The sequence below is a fragment of the Balaenoptera physalus genome, assembly GCF_965194825.1.
Source record: "Balaenoptera physalus genome assembly, contig: HAP1_SCAFFOLD_387, whole genome shotgun sequence".
Taxonomy (NCBI): Eukaryota; Metazoa; Chordata; class Mammalia; order Artiodactyla; family Balaenopteridae; genus Balaenoptera; species Balaenoptera physalus.
Window position 1 is genome coordinate 737,797 of NW_028126298.1, and position 21,507 is coordinate 759,303.

Genomic DNA, 21,507 nt, shown 5'->3' on the forward strand with positions numbered 1-21,507 from the left:
GTCATGAGGCATTGTGATGGCAGTGGTCATCTAGAAATGTGGTTAAAGTTATTATGGAGCCCAGTAATGAGAGGGGCCATGGAGCATTGTGATGACAAGTGTCATGGAGCATGGTGATGAAACGGACATGGAGCATTATAATGACAAGAGTTCTGGAGCCTTGTGATGACAAGGGCATGGAGCATTGTGATTAGAGGGGTCATGGAGCAGTGTGATGACAAAGGCTTGGAGCACTGTGATGACAAGGTCCATGGAGCATTGTGATTACAGGGGTCATGGGGCATTGTGATGAGTGAGGTCATGGAGCATTAAGATGAAACGAGTCATGGAGCACTGTGATTACAGGGGCCATGGCGCATTGTGATGCCAAAGGCCATGGAGCATTATGATGACAGGTGTCATGGAACATTGAGATGAAACGGGTCATGGACCATTACGATGACAGGGGTCATGGAGAATTGTGATGACTGTGGCCATGGGGAATTTGGATGAAAGGCGTACTGGAGCATTGTGAGGAAATGTTTCATGGAGCATTGTGATGACAAGGGCCATGGAGCATCGTGATGACAGGGTTCATGGGGCATTGTGCAGAAAGCGTTCATGGAGCACTGCGATGAAAAGCACTATGGATCATTGTGATGACAAGGGACATGGAGCCTTGTGATGACAAGGGTCATGGATCATTGTAAAAACAGGAATCATTGGGCATTGTGACGACAGGGTCATGAAGCATTTTTATGTAAGTTGCCATGGAGAATTGTGATGAAAATGATCATGTGAATTTGTAATGACAAGGGCCATGGAGCATTGTGATGAAACAAATCTTGGAGTATTTTGATGAAAGTTGTCATGGAGCATTGCGATGAAAAGCACCAAGGAACATTGTGATGACAAGGGCCATCGAGCATTGTGATGACAAGTGTCATGGAGTATTGTGATGACAGGTGTCATGGAGCATCTTGATGACAAATGCCATGGAGAATTGTGATGAGAGGTGGCATTGGGCATTGTGATGAAAGGGGTCATGGTGTACTGTGATTACAGGGGACATGGAGCATTGTGATGACAAGTGACATGGACAATAGTGATGACAGGCGTCATAGAGCATTGTGATGACAAGTGCCATTTAGCATTTTGATGACAGGGGTCATCAAGCATTGTGTTGACAGGGTCACGGAGCATTGTGATGACAAAGGCCATAGAGCATTGTGATGACAGGGGTCATGGAGCATTGTGATGACATGGGCCATGAAGCATTGTGAAGACAAGATTCATGGAGCATTGTGATGACACGGGCATGAAGCATGGTGATGACAACAGACCTGGAGCATTGTGATGACAAAGATATGGAGCATGGCGATGAAACGGACATGGAGCATTATAATGACAAGTGTTCTGGAGCCTTGTGATGACAAGAGCATGGAGCATTGTGATTACAGGGGCCATGGAGCTGTGTGATGACAAAGTCTTGGAGAACTGTGATGACAAGGGCCATGGAGCATTGTGATTACAGGGGTCATGTGGCATTGTGATGAGTGAGGTCATGGAGCATTAAGATGAAACGAGTCATGGAGCACGGTGATTACAGGGGCCATGGCGCATTGTGATGCCAAAGGCCATGGAGCATTGTGATGACAGGTGTCATGGAACATTGAGATGAAACGGGTCATGGACCATTACGATGACAGCGGTCATGGAGAATTGTGATGACTGTGGCCATGGGGAATTTGGATGAAAGGCGTACTGGAGCATTGTGAGGAAATGTTTCATGGAGCATTGTGATGACAAGGGCCATGGAGCATCGTGATGACAGGGTTCATGGGGCATTGTGCAGAAAGCGTTCATGGAGCACTGCGATTTAAAGCACTATGGATCATTGTGATGACAAGGGCCATGGAGCATTGTGAATACAAGGGACATGGAGCCTTGTGATGACAAGGGTCATGGATCATTGTAAAAACAGGAATCATTTGGCATTGTGATTACAGGGTCATGAAGCATTTTTATGTAAGTTGCCATGGAGAATTGTGATGAAAAGGATCATGTGAATTTGTAATGACAAGGGCCATGGAGCATTGTGATGAAACAAATCTTGGAGTATTTTGATGAAAGTTGTCATGGAGCATTGCGATGAAAAGCACCAAGGAACATTGTGATGACAAGGGCCATCGAGCATTGTGATGACAAGTGTCATGGAGTATTGTGATGACAGGTGTCATGGAGCATCTTGATGACAAATGCCATGGAGAATTGTGATGAGAGGTGGCATTGGGCATTGTGATGAAAGGGGTCATGGTGTACTGTGATTACAGGGGTCATGGAGCATTGTGATGACAAGTGACATGGAGAATAGTGATGACAGGCGTCATAGAGCATTGTGATGACAATTGCCATTTAGCATTTTGATGACAGGGGTCATCAAGATTGTGTTGACAGGGTCACGGAGCATTGTGATGACAAAGGCCATAGAGCATTGTGATGACAGGGGTCATGGAGCATTGTGATGACATGGGCCATGAAGCATTGTGAAGACAAGATTCATGGAGCATTGTGATGACACGGGCATGAAGCATGGTGATGGCAACAGACCTGGAGCATTGTGATGACAAGGGCATGGAGAATGGTGATGAAACGGACATGGAGCATTATAATGAAAAGAGTTCTGGAGCCTTGTGATGACAAGGGCATGGAGCATTGTGATTACAGGGACCATGGAGCAGTGTGATGACAAAGGCTTGGGGCACTGTGATGACAAGGGCCATGGAGCATTGTGATTACAGGGGTCATGGGGCATTGTGATGAGTGAGGTCATGGAGCATTAAGATGAAACGAGTAATGGAGCACTGTGATTACAGGGGCCATGGCGCATTGTGATGCCAAAGGCCATGGAGCATTGTGATGACAGGTGTCCTGGAGCATTGAGATGAAACTGGTCATGGACCATTACGATGACAGGGGTCATGGAGAATTGTGATGACTGTGGCCATGGGGAATTTGGATGAAAGGCGTACTGGAGCATTGTGAGGAAATGTTTCATGGAGCATTGTGATGACAAGGGCCATGGAGCATATTGATGACAGGGGTCATGGGGCATTGTGCTGAAAGCGGTCATGGAGCATTGCGATGAAAAGCGCTATGGAGCACTGTGATGACAAGGGCCATGGATCATTGTGAATACAAGGGACATGGAGCCTTGTGATGACAAGGGTCATGGATCATTGTAAAAACAGGAATCATTTGGCATTGTGATGACAGGGTCATGAAGCATTTTTATGTAAGTTGCCATGGAGAATTGTGATGAAAAGGATCATGTGAATTTGTAATGACAAGGGCCATGGAGCATTGTGATGAAACAAATCTTGGAGTATTTTGATGAATGTTGTCATGGAGCATTGCGATGAAAAGCACCAAGGAACATTGTGATGACAAGGGCCATCGAGCATTGTGATGACAAGTGTCATGGAGTATTGTGATGACAGGTGTCATGGAGCATCTTGATGAAAATGCCATGGAGAATTGTGATGAGAGGTGGCATTGGGCATTGTGATGAAAGGGGTCATGGTGTACTGTGATTACAGGGGCCATGGAGCATTGTGATGACAAGTGACATGGAGAATAGTGATGACAGGCGTCATAGAGCATTGTGATGACAAGTGCCATTTAGCATTTTGATGACAGGGGTCATCAAGCATTGTGTTGACAGGGTCACGGAGCATTGTGATGACAAAGGCCATAGAGCATTGTGATGACAGGGGTCATGGAGCATTGTGATGACATGGGCCATGAAGCATTGTGAAGACAAGATTCATGGAGCATTGTGATGACACGGGCATGAAGCATGGTGATGGCAAGAGACCTGGAGCATTGTGATGACAAGAGCATGGAGCATGGTGATGAAACGGTCATGGAGCATTATAATGAAAAGAGTTCTGGAGCCTTGTGATGACAAGGGCATGGAGCATTGTGATTACAGGGACCATGGAGCAGTGTGATGACAAAGGCTTGGGGCACTGTGATGACAAGGGCCATGGAGCATTGTGATTACAGGGGTCATGGGTCATTGTGATGAGTGAGGTCATGGAGCATTAAGATGAAAGGAGTCATGGAGCACTGTGATTACAGGGGCCATGGTGCATTGTGATGCCAAAGGCCATGGAGCATTGTGATGACAGGTGTCCTGGAGCATTGAGATGAAACGGGTCATGGACCATTACGATGACAGGGGTCATGGAGAATTGTGATGACTGTGGCCATGGGGACTTTGGATGAAAGGCGTACTGGAGCATTGTGAGAAAATGTTTCATGGAGCATTGTGATGACAAGGGCCATGGAGCATCGTGATGACAGGGGTCATGGGGCATTGTGCTGAAAGCGGTCATGGAGCATTGCGATGAAAAGCGCTATGGAGCACTGTGATGACAAGGGTCATGGATCATTGTGAATACAAGGGACATGGAGCCTTGTGATGAAAAGGGTCATGGATCATTGTAAAAACAGGTATCATTGGACATTGTGATGACAGGGGCATGGAACATTTTTATGTAAGTTGCCATGGAGAATTGTGATGAAAGGGATCATGTGAATTTGTAATGACAAGGGCCATGGAGCATTGTGATGAAACAAATCTTGGAGTATTTTGATGAAAGCTGTCATGGAGCATTGCGATGAAAAGCACCAAGGAACATTGTGATGACAAGGACCATCGAGCATTGTGATGAGAAGTGTCATGGAGCATTGTGGTGAAAAGTGTCATGGAACATTGTACTGACAGGGATCATGGAGCTTTTTGGTAAGAGAGGCCTTGGAGATTTGTGATGGCAGGCATCATGTGGCATTGTGATGACAGCGGTCTTGGAGCATTGTGATGAAAGGGGTCATGGAGCTCTATGATTAGAGGGGCCATGGAGCATTGTGAATACAAAGCCTATGGAGCATTGAGATGACAGGTTTCATGGAGCCTTTTGATGAAAGTGATCATGGATCATTGTGATGACAAGTGTCCTGGAACCTTGTGATGAAACGGTTCATGGAGCATTTTGATGACAGGGACCATGGCAAATTGTGATGACATCTGTCATGGGGCATTGTGATGACAGTGGTCCTCTAGAATTGTGATGAATGGTATCATGGAGCACTGTGATGACAGGGGCCATGGAACATTGTGATGACAAATGACGTGGAGGATTGTGATGACAAGTGTCATGGGGCATTTTGATGACATTGGCATGGAGCATTATGATGACAAGAGTTCTGGAGCATTTTGATGACAAGCACATGGAGCATTGTGATGAGAGGCCCCATGGAACATTGTGATGAAAAGGACAGGGAACATTGTGATGACTGGGTTAATGGAGCATTGTGATGAAGGGGCCATGGAGCATTGAGATGACAGGCGTCATGAGGCATGGTGATGACAGTGGTCATGGAGCATTGTGATGAAAGTGATCATGGAGCAATATGATAACAGGGGCCATGGAGCATTGTGATGACAGGTGTATTGGAGCATTGTGATGAAAGTCGTCGTGGATCATTGTGATGACATGTGCCCTGGAACACTGTGATGACACGGTTCAGAGAGTATTGTGATGACAAGGGTCATAGCGAATTGTGATGACAGGTGTCATGGGGCATTGTGATGATATTGATCATCTAGGAATTGTGATGAGAGGTATCATGGAGCACTGTGATGACTGGGGGCATGAAGCATTGTTATGAAAATTGTCCTGGATTATTGTGGTGACAGCAGTCATGGAGAAATGTGATGACAGGGATTATGCAGCATTGTGTTGAAAAGGGTATGGACTATTGTGATGACAATGGTCGTGGAGCAATGTGATGAAAGTTTTCATGGAACATCGTGATGAAAAGTGCCTGGGAGCATTGCGACGATAAAGGCCATGGAGCATTGTGATGACAAGTGTCATGGAGCATTGTAATGAAAGGTTTCATTGTGCACTGTGATGACAAGGGGGATGGATTATTGTGATGAAACTGGTCCTGGAGCATTGTGATAACAAACTCCATGGAGCATTGTGATGACAGGCATCATGGAGCATTGTGAAGAAAGGGGCCATGGGGAATTGTAATGACAATAGAGAAATGTGATAAAAATTGTCAGCGATCATAGTGATTAAAGTGGTCATTGAGAATTGTGATGAAAAGCGACATAGAGCATTGTGATGACAAAGGTCATGGAGAATTGTGATGAGCAGGGTCATGTAGGATTGTGATGCCACGGTCATGGAACATTGTGTTGAAAAGAATTCTGGAGCATTGTGAGGAAAAATTCATGGAGCATTGTGATTATAGGGGACATGGAGCATTGTGATGACATGGGCAGGGAACACTGTGATGACAGGTGCTATGGAGCAATGTGATGACAAGTGTCATGGAGCATTGTGATGAGAGGTGCCTTGGAGAATTGTGATGACAGGCCTCATGGGGCATTGAGATGACAGTCGTCATGGAGCGTTATGATGAAAGGTGTTATGGAGCACTGTGATTACAAGGGCCAGGGAGCATTGTGAACACAAAGGCCATGGAGCATTGAGATGACAGTGGTCATGGAGCATTGTGATGAAAGTGGTCATGGATCATTGTGATGACAAGTGTCCTGGGACCCTGTGATGACATGGTTCATGGAGCATTGTGATGACAATGGTAATGGCGAATTGTGATGACAATGTCATGAGGCATTGTGATGGCAGTGGTCATCTAGAAATGTGGTTAAAGTTATTATGGAGCCCAGTAATGAGAGGAGCCATGGAGCATTGTGATGACAAGTGTCATGGAGCATGGTGATGAAACGGACATGGAGCATTATAATGACAAGAGTTCTGGAGCCTTGTGATTACAGGGGTCATGGAGCAGTGTGATGACAAAGGCTTGGAGCACTGTGATGACAAGGTCCATGGAGCATTGTGAATACAGGGGTCATGGGGCATTGTGATGAGTGAGGTCATGTAGCATTAAGATGAAAGGAGTCATGCAGCACTGTGATTACAGGGGCCATGGCGCATTGTGATGCCAAAGGCCATGGAGCATTGTGATGACAGGTGTCATGGAACATTGAGATGAAACGGGTCATGGACCATTACGATGACAGGGGTCATGGAGAATTGTGATGACTGTGGCCATGGGGAATTTGGATGAAAGGCGTACTGGAGCATTGTGAGGAAATGTTTCATGGAGCATTGTGATGACAAGGGCCATGGAGCATCGTGATGACAGGGTTCATGGGGCATTGTGCAGAAAGCGTTCATGGAGCATTGCGATGAAAAGCACTATGGATCATTGTGATGACAAGGACCATGGAGCATTGTGAATACAAGGGACATGGAGCCTTGTGATGACAAGGGTCATGGATCATTGTAAAAAGAGGAATCATTGGGCATTGTGATGACAGGGTCATGAAGCATTTTTATGTAAGTTGCCATGGAGAATGGTGATGAAAAGGATCATGTGAATTTGTAATGACAAGGGCCATGGAGCATTGTGATGAAACAAATCTTGGAGTATTTTTATGAAAGTTGTCATGGAGCATTGCGATGAAAAGCACCAAGGAACATTGTGATGACAAGGGCCATCGAGCATTGTGATGACAAGTGTCATGGAGTATTGTGATGACAGGTGTCTTGGAGCATCTTGATGACAAATGCCATGGAAAATTGTGATGAGAGGTGGCATTGGGCATTGTGATGAAAGGGGTCATTGTGTACTGTGATTAGAGGGGCCATGGAGCATTGTGATGACAAGTGACATGGAGAATAGTGATGACAGGCGTCATAGAGCATTGTGATTACAAGTGCCATTTGGCATTTTGATGACAGGGGTCATCAAGCATTGTGTTGACAGGGACACGGAGCATTGTGATGACAAAGGCCATAGAGCATTGTGATGACATGGGCCATTAAGCATTGTGAAGACAAGATTCATGGAGCATTGTGATGACACGGGCATGAAGCATGGTGATGGCAACAGACCTGGAGCATTGTGATGAAAAGGGCATGGAGCATGGTGATGAAACGGTCATGGAGCATTATAATGACAAGAGTTCTGGAGCCTTGTGATGACAAGGGCATGGAGCATTGTGATTACAGGGACCATGGAGCAGTGTGATGACAAAGGCTTGGGGCACTGTGATGACAAGGGCCATGGAGCATTGTGATTACAGGGGTCATGGGGCATTGTGATGAGTGAGGTCATGGAGCATTAAGATGAAACGAGTCATGGAGCACTGTGATTACAGGGGCCATGGCGCATTGTGATGCCAAAGGCCATGGAGCATTGTGATGACAGGTGTCCTGGAGCATTGAGATGAAACGGGTCATGGACCATTACGATGACAGGGTTCATGGAGAATTGTGATGACTGTGGCCATGGGGAATTTGGATGAAAGGCATACTGGAGCATTGTGAGGAATATGTTTCATGGAGCATTGTGATGACAAGGGCCATGGAGCATCGTGATGACAGGGTCATGGGGTATTGTGCTGAAAGCGGTCATGGAGCATTGTGATGAAAAGCGCTATGGAGCACTGTGATGAGAAGGGCCATGGATCATTGTGAATACAAGGGACATGGAGCCTTGTGAGGACAAGGGTCATGGATCATTGTAAAAACAGGTATCATTGGACATTGTGATGACAGGGGCATGGAACATTTTTATGTAAGTTGCCATGGAGAATTGTGATGAAAGGGATCATGTGAATTTGTAATGACAAGGGCCATGGAGCATTGTGATGAAACAAATCTTGGAGTATTTTGATGAAAGTTGTCATGGAGCATTGCGATGAAAAGCACCAAGGAATATTGTGATGACAAGGGCCATCGAGCATTGTGATGACAAGTGTCATGGAGTATTGTGATGACAGGTGTCATGGAGCATCTTGATGACAAATGCCATGGAGAATTGTGATGAGAGGTGGCATTGGGCATTGTGATGAAAGGGGTCATGGTGTACTGTGATTACAGGGGCCATGGAGCATTGTGATGACAAGTGACATGGAGAATAGTGATGACAGGCGTCATAGAGCATTGTGATGACAAGTGCCATTTAGCATTTTGATGACAGGTGTCATCAAGCATTGTGTTGACAGGGTCACGGAGCATTGTGATGACAAAGGCCATAGAGCATTGTGATGACAGTGGTCATGGAGCATTGTGATGAAATGGGCCATGAAGCATTGTGAAGACAAGATTCATGGAGCATTGTGATGACACGGGCATGAAGCATGGTGATGACAACAGACCTGGAGCATTGTGATGACAAGGATATGGAGCATGGCGATGAAACGGACATGGAGCATTATAATGACAAGTGTTCTTGAGCCTTGTGATGACAAGAGCATGGAGCATTGTGATTACAGTGGCCATAGAGCTGTGTGATGTCAAAGGCTTGGAGAACTGTGATGACTAGGGCCATGGAGCATTGTGATTACAGGGGTCATGGGGCATTGTGATGAGTGAGGTCATGGAGCATTTATGTGAAACGGGTCATGGAGCACTGTGATTACAGAGGCCGTGGAACATTGCGATAACAAGTGACATGGAGAATAGTGATGACAGGTGTCATAGAGCATTATGATGACAAGTGCTATTTAGCATTTTAATGACAGGGGTCATCAGTGATTGTGTTGACAGGGGTCACGGAGCATTGTGATTACAAGTGCAGGGAACCTTGTGGTGACCGGGGTCATGGAACATTTTGATGACAACTTTCATGGAACGTTGTGATGACAGGGGTCATGGAGCATTGTTTTGAAAGGGAACATGGAGCAGTGTGATTACAGGGTCCATGGAGCATTGTGAATACATAGGCCAGGGAACAATGTGATGACAGGGGTCATGTAGCGTTGTGATGACAGTGTCATGGAGCATTGTGATTACAGGGGTTATGGGGCACTGTGATGACGGGGGCATGGAGCATTGTGATGAAAATTGTCCTGGAGCATTGTGATGACAGCGGTCACAAAGAATTGGGATGAAAGGTATCATGCAGCATTGTGATGACAACGGTCTTGGAACATTTTGATGACAGGGGTCATGGAACATTCTAATAACAAGGTTCATAAAGCATTTTGATGACAAGGGTCATGGAGCATTGTGTTGACACGGGCATGGAGCATTGTAATGATATTATATCTGGAGCATTGTGATGAAAAGGGGATGGAGCATTTTGATGACAGTCTCCAAGGAGCATTGTGCTGACAATGGCATGGAGCATTGTGATGAAAGGGGTACTGGAGCACTGTGAGGAAAGGAGTCATGGATCATTGTGTTGACACGGTCAAGGAACATTGCGATGACAAGCATTCTGGAGCATTGTGATGAAAGAGCATGGAGCATTGTGATGAAAGGTGACAAGGAGCATTGTGATGATATGGGCAGAGAACTTTGTGATGACATGGGTCATGGAGCATTGTGGTGAAAAGTGTCATGGAACATTGTACTGACAGGGATCATGGAGCTTTTTGGTAAGAGAGGCCTTGGAGATTTGTGATGGCGGGCGTCATGGGGCATTGTGATGACAGCGGTCTTGGAGCATTGTGATGAAAGGGGTCATGGAGCCCTATGATTAGAGGGGCCATGGAGCATTGTGAATACAAAGCCTATGGAGCATTGAGATGACAGGTTTCATGGAGACTTTTGATGAAAGTGATCATGGATCATTGTGATGACAAGTGTCCTGGAACCTTGTGATGAAACGGTTCATGGAGCATTTTGATGACAGGGACCATGGCAAATTGTGATGACATCTGTCATGGGGCATTGTGATGACAGTGGTCCTCTAGAATTGTGATGAATGGTATCATGGAGCACTGTGATGACAGGGGCCATGGAACATTGTGATGACAAATGACGTGGAGGATTGTGATGACAAGTGTCATGGGGCATTTTGATGACATTGGCATGGAGCATTATGATGACAAGAGTTCTGGAGCATTTTGATGACAAGCACATGGAGAATTGTGATGAGAGGCCCCATGGAACATTGTTATGAAAAGGACAGGGAACATTGTGATGACTGGGTTAATGGAGCATTGTGATGAAGGGGCCATGGAGCATTGAGATGACAGGCGTCATGAGGCATGGTGATGACAGTGGTCATGGAGCATTGTGATGAAAGTGATCATGGAGCAATATGATAACATGGGCCATGGAGCATTGTGATGACAGGTGTATTGGAGCATTGTGATGAAAGTCGTCATGGATCATTGTGATGACATGTGCCCTGGAACACTGTGATGACACGGTTCATCGAGTATTGTGATGACAAGGGTCATAGCGAATTGTGATGACAGGTGTCATGGGGCATTGTGATGACATTGATCATCTAGGAATTGTGATGAAAGGTATCATGGAGCACTGTGATGACTGGGGGCATGAAGCATTGTTATGAAAATTGTCCTGGATTATTGTGGTGACAGCTGTCATGGAGAATTGTGATGACAGGGTTTATGCAGCATTGTGTTGACAAGGGTATGGACTATTGTGATGACAATGGTCGTGGAGCAATGTGATGAAAGTTTTTATGGAACATCGTGATGAAAAGTGCCTGGGAGCATTGTGACGATAAAGGCCATGGAGCATTGTGATGACAAGTGTCATGGAGCATTGTAATGAAAGGTTTCATTGTGCACTGTGATGACAAGGGGGATGGAGTATTGTGATGAAACTGGTCCTGGAGCATTGTGATAACAAACTCCATGGAGCATTGTGATGACAGGCATCATGGAGAATTGTGGAGAAAGGGGCCATGGGGAATTGTAATGACAATAGAGAAATGTGATAAAAATTGTCAGCGTTAATAGTGATTAAAGTGGTCATTGAGAATTGTGATGAAAAGCGACATAGAGCATTGTGATGACAAAGGTCATGGAGAATTGTGATGAGCAGGGTCATGTAGGATTGTGATGCCACGGTCATGGAACATTGTGTTGAAAAGAATTCTGCAGCATTGTGAGGAAAAAGGCATGGAGCATTGTGATTATAGGGGACATGGAGCATTGTGATGACATGGGCAGGGAACACTGTGATGACAGGTGCTATGGAGCAATGTGATGACAAGTGTCATGGAGCATTGTGATGAGAGGTGCCTTGGAGAATTGTGATGACAGGCCTCATGGGGCATTGAGATGACAGTCGTCATGGAGCGTTATGATGAAAGGTGTTATGGAGCACTGTGATTACAGGGGCCAGGGAGCATTGTGAACACAAAGGCCATGGAGCATGGAGATGACAGTGGTCATGGAGCATTGTGATGAAAGTGGTCATGGATCATTGTGATGACAAGTGTCCTGGGACCCTGTGATGACATGGTTCATGGAGCATTGTGATGACAATGGTCATGGCGAATTGTGATGACAATGTCATGAGGCATTGTGATGGCAGTGGTCATCTAGAAATGTGGTTAAAGTTATTATGGAGCCCAGTAATGAGAGGGGCCATGGAGCATTGTGATGACAAGTGTCATGGAGCATGGTGATGAAACGGACATGGAGCATTATAATGACAAGTGTTCTGGAGCCTTGTGATGACAAGGGCATGGAGCATTGTGATTACAGGGGTCATGGGGCATTGTGATGAGTGAGGTCATGGAGCATTAAGATGAAACGAGTCATGGAGCACTGTGATTACAGGGGCCATGGCGCATTGTGATGCCAAAGGCCATGGAGCATTGTGATGACAGGTGTCATGGAACATTGAGATGAAACGTGTCATGGACCATTCTTGGATCATGAACCGTTTCATCACAAGGTGCCAGGACACTTGTAATCACAATGATCCATGATCACTTTCATCAAAATGCTCCATGAAACCTGTCATCTCAATGCTCCATAGGCTTTCTATTCACAATGCTCCATGGCCCCTCTAATCATAGAGCTCCATGACCCCTTTCATCACAATGCTCCAAGACCGCTGTCATCACAATGCCCCATGACGCTTGCCATCACAAATCTCCAAGGCCTCTCTTACCAAAAAGCTCCATGACCCCTGTCATCACATTGATCCATGACTCCTTTCCTCACAGTGCTCCAGTACCCTTTTCATCACAATGCTCCATGCCATTGTCAGCACAATGCTCCTTGGAGACTGTCATCAAAATGCTCCATCCCGTTTTCATCACAATGCTCCAGATATAATATCCTTACAATGCTCCATGCCCGTGTCAACACAATGCTCCATGACCCCTGTCATCAAAATGCTTTATGAACCTTGTTATTAGAATGTTCCATGACCCCTGTCATCAAAATGATCCATGACCGTTGTCATCACAATGCTGCATGATACCTTTCATCCCAATTCTTTGTGACCACTGTCATCACAGTGCTCCAGGACAATTTTCATCACAATGCTCCATGCCCCCGTCATCACAGTGCCCCATAACCCCTGTAATCACAATGCTCCATGACCCTGTCATCACAATGCTACATGACACCTGTCATCACATTGTTCCCAGGCCTATGTATTCACAATGCTCCATGGACCCTGTAATCACACTGCTCCATGTTCCCTTTCAGCACAATGCTCCATGACCCCTGTCATCACAACGTTCCATGAAAGTTGTCATCAAAATGTTCCATGACCCCGGTCACCACAAGGTTCCCTGCCCTTGTAATCACAATGCTCCTTGACCCCTGTCAACACAATGACTGATGAACCCTGTCATCAAAATGCTAAATAGCACTTGTCATCACAATGCTCTATGACACCTGTCATCACTATTCTCCATGTCACTTGTTATCACAATGTTCCATGGCCCTTGTAGTCACAGTGCTCCATGACCCGTTTCACATAAATGCTCCATGACCTCACTCATCACAATGCCCAATGACCCCTGTAATCGCAATGCTCCATGGCCCTTGTCATCACAGTGCCCCAAGCCTTTGTCATCACACTGCTCCATGGTCCCTGTAATCACAATGCTCCATGCCCTTGTCATCACAAGGCTCCAGGAGTCTTGTCATTATAATGCTCCATGTCTGTTTCATCACCATGCTCCATGCCCTTGTCATCACAATGCTCCAGGTCTGTTGCCATCACCATGCTTCATGCCCGTGTCATCACAATGCTCCATGAATCTTGTCTTCACAATGCTCCATGAATCTTTTCTTCAAAATGCTTCATGGCCCATGTCATCACAATGCTACATGACCCCTGTCATCACAATGCTCTATTGTCTTTGTCATCACAATGCTCCGTGACCCTGTCAACACAATGCTTGATGACCCCTCTCATCAAAATGCTAAATGGCACTTGTCATCACAATGCTCTATGATGCCTTTCATCACTATTCTCCATGTCATTTGTCATCACAATGCTCCATGGCGCCTGTAATCACAGTACACCATGACCCCTTTCATCACAATGCCCAATGCCACCTCTCATCACAATTCTCCATGGCATTTGTCATCAAGATGCTCCATGACACCTGTCATCACAATACTCCATGACACTTGTCATCACAATGCTCGATGGCCCTTGTCATCACAATGTTCCTTGGGGCTTTTCATCGCAATGCTCCATGACAACTTTCATCAAAATACTCCAAGATTTGTTTCATCACAATGCTCCATGGCCCTTGTCATTACAAATTCACATGATCCTTTTCATCACAATTCTCCATGGCAACTTACATAAAAATGCTTCATGACCCTATCATCACAATGCCCAATGATTCCTGTTTTTACAATGATCCATGACCCTTGTCATCACAAGGCTCCATGTCCCTTGTATTCACAATGCTCCATGGCCCTTGTCATCACAATGATCCATAGTGCTTTTCATCGCAATGCTCCATGAACGCTTTCTGCACAATGGCCCATGAACCCTGTCATCACGATGCTCCATGGCCCTTGTCATCACAATGCTCCATGAAACATTTCCTCACAATGCTCCAGTACGCCTTTCATCCAAATTCCCCATGGCCACAGTCATCACAATTCTCCATGACCCCAGTCATCGTAATGGTCCATGACCCGTTTCATCTCAATGTTCCATGACACCTGTCATCACAATGCTCCATGGCCTTTGGCATCACAATGCGACATGGCCCCTGTAATCACAGTGCTCCATGACTCGTTTCCTCTTAATGCTCCATGACCTCACTCATCACAATGCCCCATGACCCCTGTAATCACAATGCTCCGTGGCCCTTGTCATCACAGTGCCCCAAGCCTTTGTCGTCACACTGCTCTATGGTCCCTGTAATCACAATGCTCCATGCCCTTGTCATCACAAGGCTCCCGAACTCTTGTCATTATAATGCTCCATGTCCATTTCATCACCATGCTCCATGCCCTTGTCATCACAATGCTCCAGGTCTGTTGCCATCACCATGCTTCATGCCCGTGTCATCACAATGCTCCATGAATCTTGTCTTCACAATGCTTCGTGGCCCATGTCATCACAATGCTCCATGACCACTCTCATCACAATGCTCTATGGCCTCTGTCATCACAATGCTCCGTGACCCTGTCAACACAATGCTTGATGACCCCTGTCATCAAAATGCTAAATGGCACTTGTCATCACAGTGCTCTATGACGCCTGTCATCACTATCCTCCATGTCACTTGTCATCACAATGCTCCATGGCCCCTGTAATCACAGTACACCATGACCCCTTTCATCACAATGCCCAATGCCACCTCTCATCACAATTCCCCATGGCATTTGTCATCAAGATGATCCATGACACCTGTCATCACAATACTCCATGACACTTGTCATCACAATGCTGGATGGCCCTTGTCATCACAATTTTCCTTGGTGCTTTTCATCGCAATGCTCCATGACAACTTTCATCAAAATACTCCAAGATTTGTTTCATCACAATGCTCCATGGCCCTTGTCATTACAAATTCACATGATCCTTTTCATCACAATTCTCCATGGCAACTTACATAAAAATGCTTCATGACCCTGTCATCACAATGCCCAATGATTCCTGTTTTTACAATGATCCATGACCCTTGTCATCACAAGGCTCCATGTCCCTTGTATGCACAATGCTCCATGGCCCTTGTCATCACAATGACCCATAGTGCTTTTCATCGCAATGCTCCATGAACGCTTTCTGCACAATGCCCCATGAACCCTGTCATCACGATGCTCCATGGCCCTTGTCATCACAATGCTCCATGAAACATTTCCTCACAATGCTCCAGTACGCCTTTCATCCAAATTCCCCATGGCCACAGTCATCACAATTCTCCATGACCCCTGTCATCGTAATGGTCCATGACCCGTTTCATCTCAATGATCCATGTCACCTGTCATCACAATGCTCCATGGCCTTTGGCATCCCAATGCGCCATGGCCCCTGTAATCACAGTGCTCCATGATTCGTTTCATCTTAATGCTCCATGACCTCACTCATCACAATGCCCCATGACCCCTCTAATCACAATGCTCCATGGACCTTGTCATCACAGTGTTCCAAGCCTTTGTCATCACACTGCTCCATGATCCCTGTAATCACAATGCTCCATGTCCTTGTCATCACAAGGCTCCAGAACTCTTGTCATTATAATGCTCCATGTCCGTTTCATCACCATGCTCCATGACACTTGTCATCACAATGCTCCATGGCCCCTCTCATTACTGTGCTCCATAATAACTTTAATCACATTTCTAGATGACCACTGCCATCACAATGCCTCATGACATTGTCATCACAATTCGCCATGACCACTGTCATCACAATGCTCCATGAACCATGTCATCACAATGATCCATGACTCCTTTCCTCACAGTGCTCCAGTACCGTTTTCTTCACAGTGCTCCATGCCATTGTCAGCACAATGCTCCTTGGACCCTGTCATCAAAGTGCTCCATCCCCTTTTCATCACAATGCTCCAGGTATCCTATCACTACAATGCTCCATGCCCGTGTCAACACAATGCTCCATGACCCCAGTCATCAAAATGCTTTATGAACCTTGTTATCAGAATGTTCCATGACCCCTGTCATCAATATGATCCATGACCGTTGTCATCACAATGCTGCATGATAACTTTCATCCCAATTCTCTGTGACCGCTGTCATCACAATGCTCCAGGACAATTTCATCACAATGCTCCATTCCCCCTGACATCACAGTGCCCCATAACCCCTGTATTCACAATGCTCCATGAACCCAGTCATCACAATGCTCCATGCCTTTTTCCTCACAATGCTCCAGAATTCTTGTCATCACAATGTTCCATGACCGTGGCATCACAATGCTCCATGGCCCTTGTCATCACAATGTTCCAGAATTCTTGTCATCACAATGTTCCATGACCGTGTCATCACAATGTTACATGACCCTGTTCATCACACTTCTTCCTGACCTTTGTCCTCACAATGCTCTATATCGCTTTTCCTCACAATTCTCAATGACCACTTTAATCACTATGCTCGCTGACCATTTTCATCACATTTCTCTATTGTCATTACAATTCCCCATGGCCCCTTTTGTCACAATGCTCCATGATGCCTGTCATCACAATGCTCCATGACACTTGTCATCACAATGTTCCATGGCTTTTGTTATCACAATGCTCCAGGACCAGTTTCATCACAATACTCCATCCCCCTTGTCATCACAGTGCACAATGAAACCTTTCATTACAATACTCCATGACACTTGTCATCACAATGCTCCATGGCCTTTATCGTCACAATGCTCCCAGGCACTTTTCATCACGATGTTCCATGAAAACTTTCATCACATTGCTCCACGACCATTGTCATCACAATAGTCCATACCCTTGTCAACACAATGCTGCATAATCCCTTTCATCACTATTCTCCATGACTGCTGTCATCACAATAATCCAGGACAACTTTCATAACAATGCTTCATGCCCCCAGTCATCACAGTGCTCCATGATACCTTTCATCACAATTCCTAGATGATCAATGTCATCACAATGCCCCATGACACCTGTCATCACAATTCGCTATGACCCTTGTCATCACAATACTCGATGAACCGTGTCATCACAGTGTTCCAGGGAACATGTCATCACAATGATCCATGACGACTTTCATCACAATGCTCCAATACACCTCTCATCACAATGCTCCATGGCCCCTGTTATCATTTTGCTCCATGATCACTTTCATCACAATGCTCCATGACCACTGTCATCACCATTCCCCATGACGCCTGTCATCTCAAAGCTCCATGGCCCCTTTCATCACAATGCTTCATGAACCCAGTAAACACAATGTTCCCTGCCCTTTTCATCACAATGTTCCATGGGCCCTGTCATCACAATGCTCCATGTCCTTGTCATCACAAGGCTCCAGAACTCTTGTCATTATAATGCTCCATGTCCGTTTCATCACCATGCTCCATGACACTTGTCATCACAATGCTCCATGGCCCCTCTCATTACTGTGCTCCATAATAACTTTAATCACATTTCTAGATGACCACTGCCATCACAATGCCTCATGACATTGTCATCACAATTCGCCATGACCACTGTCATCACAATGCTCCATGAACCATGTCATCACAATGATCCATGACTCCTTTCCTCACAGTGCTCCAGTACCGTTTTCTTCACAGTGCTCCATGCCATTGTCAGCACAATGCTCCTTGGACCCTGTCATCAAAGTGCTCCATCCCCTTTTCATCACAATGCTCCAGGTATCCTATCACTACAATGCTCCATGCCCGTGTCAACACAATGCTCCATGACCCCAGTCATCAAAATGCTTTATGAACCTTGTTATCAGAATGTTCCATGACCCCTGTCATCAATATGATCCATGACCGTTGTCATCACAATGCTGCATGATAACTTTCATCCCAATTCTCTGTGACCGCTGTCATCACAATGCTCCAGGACAATTTCATCACAATGCTCCATTCCCCCTGACATCACAGTGCCCCATAACCCCTGTATTCACAATGCTCCATGAACCCAGTCATCACAATGCTCCATGCCTTTTTCCTCACAATGCTCCAGAATTCTTGTCATCACAATGTTCCATGACCGTGGCATCACAATGCTCCATGGCCCTTGTCATCACAATGTTCCAGAATTCTTGTCATCACAATGTTCCATGACCGTGTCATCACAATGTTACATGACCCTGTTCATCACACTTCTTCCTGACCTTTGTCCTCACAATGCTCTATATCGCTTTTCCTCACAATTCTCAATGACCACTTTAATCACTATGCTCGCTGACCATTTTCATCACATTTCTCTATTGTCATTACAATTCCCCATGGCCCCTTTTGTCACAATGCTCCATGATGCCTGTCATCACAATGCTCCATGACACTTGTCATCACAATGTTCCATGGCTTTTGTTATCACAATGCTCCAGGACCAGTTTCATCACAATACTCCATCCCCCTTGTCATCACAGTGCACAATGAAACCTTTCATTACAATACTCCATGACACTTGTCATCACAATGCTCCATGGCCTTTATCGTCACAATGCTCCCAGGCACTTTTCATCACGATGTTCCATGAAAACTTTCATCACATTGCTCCACGACCATTGTCATCACAATAGTCCATACCCTTGTCAACACAATGCTGCATAATCCCTTTCATCACTATTCTCCATGACTGCTGTCATCACAATAATCCAGGACAACTTTCATAACAATGCTTCATGCCCCCAGTCATCACAGTGCTCCATGATACCTTTCATCACAATTCCTAGATGATCAATGTCATCACAATGCCCCATGACACCTGTCATCACAATTCGCTATGACCCTTGTCATCACAATACTCGATGAACCGTGTCATCACAGTGTTCCAGGGAACATGTCATCACAATGATCCATGACGACTTTCATCACAATGCTCCAATACACCTCTCATCACAATGCTCCATGGCCCCTGTTATCATTTTGCTCCATGATCACTTTCATCACAATGCTCCATGACCACTGTCATCACCATTCCCCATGACGCCTGTCATCTCAAAGCTCCATGGCCCCTTTCATCACAATGCTTCATGAACCCAGTAAACACAATGTTCCCTGCCCTTTTCATCACAATGTTCCATGGGCCCTGTCATCACAATGCTCCATGCCCTTGTCATAAAAATGCTCCAGAACACTTGTCACCTTAATGTTCCATGCCAATGTCATCAAAATGCCCCATGACATTTGTCATCATATTGCTCCAAGACCGCTGTCATCACAATGCCCCGTGACGCCTGCCATCACTAATCTTCTAAGCCTCTCTTACCAAAAACTCCATGATCCCTGTCAGCACAATGTTCCATGACACTTTTCATTAAAATGCTCCATGACCCCTGTCATCACAAAGTTCTCTGCCCACATCATCACAATTCTCCTTGTCACCTTTAATCACAATGCTCCATGCCCTTTCATCACAAAGCTCCAGAATTCTTGTCATCGCAATGTGCCTTGACCGTGTCATCACAATACTCCATGACCCTTGTCATCACAAATCTCCATGACCCCTGTCATCACAATGATCTATAACTCCTTTCCTCTCAGTGCTCCAGTACCGTTTTCATCACAGTACTCCATGCCATTGTCGGCACAATGCTCCTTGGACCGTGTCATCAAAATGCTCCATCCTCTTTTCATCACAATGCTCCAGATATCCTATCACTACAATGCTCCATGCCCGTGTCAACACAATGCTCCATGACCCCAGTCTTCAAAATGCTTTATGAACCTTGTTATCAGAACGTTCCTTGACCCCTGTCATCAATATGATCCATGACGGTTGTCATCACAATGCTGCATGATACCTTTCATCCCAATTCTCTGTGACCGCTGTCATCACAATGCTCCAGGACAAATTTCATCACAATGCTCCATGCCCCTGTCATCACAGTGCCCCATAACCCCTGTAATCACAATGCTCCATGACCCTGTCATCACAATGCTACATGACCCCTGTCATCACATTGTTCCATGGCCTATGTATTCACAATGTTCCATGGAACCTATAATCACAATGCTCTATGTTCCCTTTCAACACAATGCTCCATGACCCCTGTCATCACAACGTTCCATGAAAGTTGTCATCAAAATGCTCCATGACCCCGGTCACCACAAGGTTCCCTGCCCTTGTCATCACAATGCTTCATGACCCTTGTAATCACAATGGTACATCGCCTTGTCATCGCAATGTTCCATGGCCTCTGTCATCACCATGCTCCATTGTCTTTCTCATCACAATGCTGTATGACCCCTCTCATCACAATGCTCGATGACCATTGTCATCACAATGCTCCAAGGCCCCTGTCATCACAATGCCTCATGGTCTTTGTAATCACAATGCTCAATGACCCCTGTCATCACAATACTCCCTGCCGTTGTCATCACAATGCTCCATGGCCTCTGTAATCACAATGCTCCAGAACACTTGTCATCATAATACTCCATCCCCGTATCATCCCATTGCTCAATGACACTTGTCATCAAAATCTTCCTTGGCCTTTGTCATCACAGTGCTCCATGACACATTTATTCAAAATTCTACATGACCACTGTCATC

At 45.6% G+C, this 21,507-nt stretch overlaps 1 long non-coding RNA gene across 1 annotated transcript; it reads right to left on the bottom strand.

The window, feature by feature from the left end:
* Window positions 1-17,238: 17,238 nt before the first annotated feature.
* LOC309653497 lies at window positions 17,239-19,486 on the bottom strand. The gene is made up of 2 exons (XR_014259225.1): window positions 18,925-19,486; window positions 17,239-17,313 (listed from the first exon to the last, which is right to left on the bottom strand). It is a non-coding gene; the product is annotated as an uncharacterized lncRNA (long non-coding RNA).
* Window positions 19,487-21,507: the final 2,021 nt, after the last annotated feature.